Source organism: Salvelinus sp. IW2-2015, unplaced genomic scaffold (assembly GCF_002910315.2).
Source record: "Salvelinus sp. IW2-2015 unplaced genomic scaffold, ASM291031v2 Un_scaffold3728, whole genome shotgun sequence".
NCBI classification, from domain to species: domain Eukaryota; kingdom Metazoa; phylum Chordata; class Actinopteri; order Salmoniformes; family Salmonidae; genus Salvelinus; species Salvelinus sp. IW2-2015.
Genome location: NW_019945005.1, coordinates 34,077 through 38,756, shown reverse-complemented (window position 1 = coordinate 38,756; position 4,680 = coordinate 34,077). Strand labels below are relative to the sequence as shown.

Sequence of the window (4,680 nt, the reverse complement as noted above, 5' to 3'; positions counted from 1 at the left end):
TTTTTGTACGTCCGGGCACAGCTGCGGCGATCTTCTCCCACCTCTCCTTGGTGCTGACTGGGTAGGTCTTCAAGCGCTGCTCTAGCAGCTTCTGCTCCTCTGTGGTCCAGGATGCAGTGTTGGCTTCAGCACCTGAAGCAGTGAGAATTGAAGAAGACAGTGAATGGCTAACACTAGGAAACATATCCAGAAAGAACCCGTAGTCACTACTACACCCCCCCCCCCCCCATCCATCCCCATGTGTAGAAAGTATGGAGTCAGTGACAAAGTACTTCAGTCATGGGTATAAATCCAATGGGCTTTTGTGCAAGCAAAATTCACTACTAAATGACCACTCACCGTCAAATCTCTCAGAGGGCACTGCGTTGTCCACTGTCTGGGGCACGGTGCATGCTCTTTGTTAAACTTCTCAAAGGCCTTCTTGTTAATCTCATCTTTCTGCCCGGGTTCTGAAAAGTGGCAATAAAGTCAAGTGTTTTGCAGAGAATTACACTGACAAAGACTCCTACATCTGGTGACATGACAGTTGCTCACCAAGCTTTTGTAAGTTCTTGGCTTTGTTGATGACATCTTTGGCTGTCCTTTTGATGCCACTGGTGGAGTGCAAGTTCATGTAGTTGGCAATGACTTCCCATCTACAGAATAGAAAACAAAAACGAATTGTTTAAAGTAAAAGCTTCATGAACAGAAATCTGCTTCATGAAATCTGCTTCATGAACAGAACACAGCCAAGTTCATTAGGCAAACATTGCAGATATAAATGTAATGAATATTGAACTTGTACCATTTATAGCCTCCTGTACCATTGTTTAAATGAAAGTGCCGGTTTCCCATGAGCAGTAAAACATGTCAATACAGAAATGTCATGAATAGGTGGGTTCCTTATTCTACATATGAGAAGCAAGTTCATTATATATGTATTTTTAGGCTTGTTTGTCTACTTCAACATTGTGTCCTGTTGAACGCAGCCCTGGGAGGGTACCTGGCGTTGGTCCAGGGAACAGGTTGACTGCTTTGATGAGCAGCGGGAGCTCTTCCTCATTCCAGCCCTTTCCACCACCCCGCCTCCGCCGCTGGCCTGTACGGTAGTGCGGACAGCTTGCCTGGCCTGCACCTCCGCATCCTTCTCCTTTTGCAGCTGGGCATTCACCTCTTGCACCTGTACACACACACAAACAATGTCAGTGGTACAGAAGGAAGCTGTGTACCATATTTACACCCAGTCATCATGTGGTGCCATGCCAATGTGTGGCGGTCTCTACCTGCTTCTCCACCGCTACCTTGCCCTCCTCCTTTGAACCGATGCCAATCCTTCATTCAGGGATTGCAGACTGGAGAAAGAAAGTGATTCCCACTGTAGAGTTAAACTCCAGATTTGTATAAAGTATTACCAATAAAGGCAATTTCTATTAATATCCTTTACCTCACAAGCTCCAAACGGTCACAAAGTTTCTCCACATCTTCCATCATTTTCACACTATAGATTCATTGTCACCAAAGTAATTCCAGTTCTTCAGGGGAAAACAAAAAAAAGAGACAGGAAAATACTAAGATGAGTTGGGTACCTAAAACAGCATTACAATCTTGCCCACTAATCAGCAAATGTTAATTAATTCCCTGGAGAGAGGCCACCCCATTCAAGCAGCACCTTGCAAGTTGTCCTCAGTTTCTGCCTCTCTTTCTTGATGGCCTTCTTTTGGATCTCCTTCTCCTTCTTGGCCTGCTGGGCAACCAGTTTGGCCTCCTCTTCCTCTTTCTCTTTGGCCAGCCGTGCAGCATCCAGCTCTGCCTGCCGAGCTGATACAACAGAGTCAGAAACGCATTGAAGTCTATGCAGAAACAATCTGGACACAAGGGAGAGGCAAGAATAAAACAAAATGGATGTTCTAATGTGTCGGACTGACCCGCTCCTTCTCCTCTTGCTCTTTCCTCTTGGCGTCTGCTTTGGCCTTCTTCTCATTCTCCTTTCTGGCCTTCTCGTCATCTTTGAATTTCTTTATCCTGGGATCAAGGCTGTAGGCCGTGTCTTTCAACAGAAACGCACCCAAACAGTGTCATTCCATGAACCCATCTGCCAGGTATTTCAGTTGAGTTAGTCATTTTCTATTGTTCAAGTAAGAACAGGTATGCATGTCTAGTGGGCCTTACCAACAGTGTCCGTAGTCTATTCATCTCTTCCTTCTTCCTGGTGGCTCTGGCTCCACGATTCTGCTTTTCAATCCATCTCCTCTCATCACGACTGAATTCAACAGATGAATGCATACAAATCAGACACTACTGAGAATGGAAGACACAGGCAGCCTAGCGGTTAGAGCTCTGGGCCAGTAACCGAAAGGTCCCTGGTTCGAAACCCTGAGCCGACTATGTGAAAAAGAAAGAAAAATTGGTTGATGTGCACTTGAGCAAGGCACTTCCCTAATTTACTCCATGGGGGCACCGTACTATGGCTACCACTGTAAAGCGACACATTCTGTACCTGGTGACAATAAAACATCTACAATACATAAATATAAGACAGTGCATTCCACATGGATGGTTTTGATATGACCCACCATGTTCTGATATTACTTACCATTCTGCCTTGTCCTTTTCCTCTTCATCCAAATAAGAAAACTCTCTCCATGAGTCAAAGTTGTACCTTGAGATTATGAATGGGAAACAAATTCACAATTGAAATCAATGAACAACAAATTGTGAGAAGTTTCTATACACGCATGTCTACAATAAGTTGAGAAGGGCAGTAGTTCCTTGTAGTTCAAAGTTTAAACTTAAAGGCATTTTCCGCATGATGGCCAGTGACGGTCTTACTTACCAAACAGAATAAAAATTATCCACGTCCTCAAAAGAGGAATCCATAGTGCCAAGTTTGGGCACGTGTTTTTTGGAAGACCACCGGGCATTTCTCTCAAAAACAGGAGCATACGCCTCAAAGAAGTTATCTTTGCCTTCGCCCTTTGAGGGCACAGCGTTGTCAAAGGTAGGATCTACACTGTCAAATGCTCTTCGCTTCACAGGATCTGACAGAATTTCTATAGCTGGTATGAGATAAAAACACAAAATATTATTGTTAATAGGAGCTGAAACAGAATGTTTAGCCTCACATGATAAGAGATAACGTCTACTTTATTAGTCCACCAGATAGACATCCGTCTTCTGCTTTTATCCAACACCACCTCTCCCGTTATACACACAAACACACATTCGTTGGAGCAGAGGGCAGCTGCAGTGCCCAATGAGCAGTTTAGGGGGTTAAGTTTGATGCTCAAGGGAACATTGGCAGATATTGATGCCAGCAACCCTCTGGTAAAACAATACTATATTTCATACTATAATCATTGTATTTGTATACAGAGGGAGTACTGTGAGGTATAACACCTATCTATCTAAGATAATTATCCAAAGGGACTTCCTTCTTCAGAAAAGCCTCGAACCACCGACCAACAGGTTCCACCTCGATCTGCACTGAGGCTGAGGGAGAGAGGAGGGCAACCATTATCACCTCCATCTGGCTGCATTCTCTAAATGGAGAATAACATTCTGCAACCTATCAAACAACTTAAATYCCCTTGTTAACAAAACATACATGTTGTATGAATAAGTGTGAGCTAGAACTGTCAAATATCCTTTAATAAGTTGAGTAGTGTCCTATTTTTTTAATATATATATTTTTTAATACAAATGATCACTAAACGTCCACAAATGAACAAAAAAATTGCCATGTTAAGTGTTATAGCTAGCTATGTGGGGCTACAGTATATGAACAAATCTGTGCAGCAGGTGTCTTTATTCCAAACTAAGATTCAGCAACAGCAAACACATGCACAACATCAATGCTGTCTCTCTTWGTAATTTAGCTAGTTAGCGTAACGATTTTCATAGACAGTAACGTTAGCTAGCTAGTAAGCTACAATGGTTATATTAACAATATTAATTAAATAACACTCCATACTCGTATGCGATAACTAGCTAACGTTAGCTGTTATCTGATATACCGGTAGTTAACTAGCATATTTGCTCGCTAGCTAGCTGCATGATAGCGAATTGTGTCAGTATCAGCAGCATTTTCACTCTCATTCAATGCTTACCAGAAATGGCATTACAGTAGACGACTGTAACATCCCCTTCTAATGCTTCTATCAGCATACTGGAAAGGTCTGCTATAACATTCAGCTGTGAAATGTATTCAGTTAAATGTTTTATAAAGTGCTAGTATGTCGCCCGGTTTTTCAGTGCACCACATGGGCCTGCTTTTACAAGTGCCTTACTGGGTAGACCGGGCTTACACTCTTACAATTCCGATATCCCACATAGGATACCTTCTTATTGGAGGCAAGAGAATATCACCTTCAGCCTTACCCGACTCTCATACCCTCCTCTATGTCAGTGGGGGCCACCTGGTCACTCAGGTCCACCACAAACTTGGCAAACTGCTTCACATTGATGATGTACTTTGGGTCTTCAGAGTCCCGCGTTGATGATCTTTGTGCATCTGCCACAACAAAATACAACAAGCATGTGGGTGTTTAGCTCAAACTAGAAAACAAAACCTAAAAAATATCCATTGTTTTTAAAGACAGTTAAATCTATTAATGATGCTGGTGAGATACAGTAAATTGAGAAGTGTGCCATACCTTGCCACCTGCAGAGGCTGCTCGCTCTGCAGAGTCTGTTTGTCTGCAG

The 4,680-nt window shown here is 42.9% G+C and overlaps 1 long non-coding RNA gene and 1 pseudogene across 1 annotated transcript; both read right to left on the bottom strand.

The window, feature by feature from the left end:
* Positions 1-7: 7 nt before the first annotated feature.
* On the bottom strand, positions 8-1,798 carry LOC112076399 (dnaJ homolog subfamily C member 2-like; annotated as a pseudogene).
* A 140-nt stretch (positions 1,799-1,938) lies between these two features.
* Positions 1,939-3,056, bottom strand: LOC112076396 (uncharacterized). Its single transcript, XR_002895180.2, has 3 exons — positions 2,813-3,056; positions 2,573-2,638; positions 1,939-2,239 (listed from the first exon to the last, which is right to left on the bottom strand). It is a non-coding gene; the product is annotated as an uncharacterized lncRNA (long non-coding RNA).
* Positions 3,057-4,680: the final 1,624 nt, after the last annotated feature.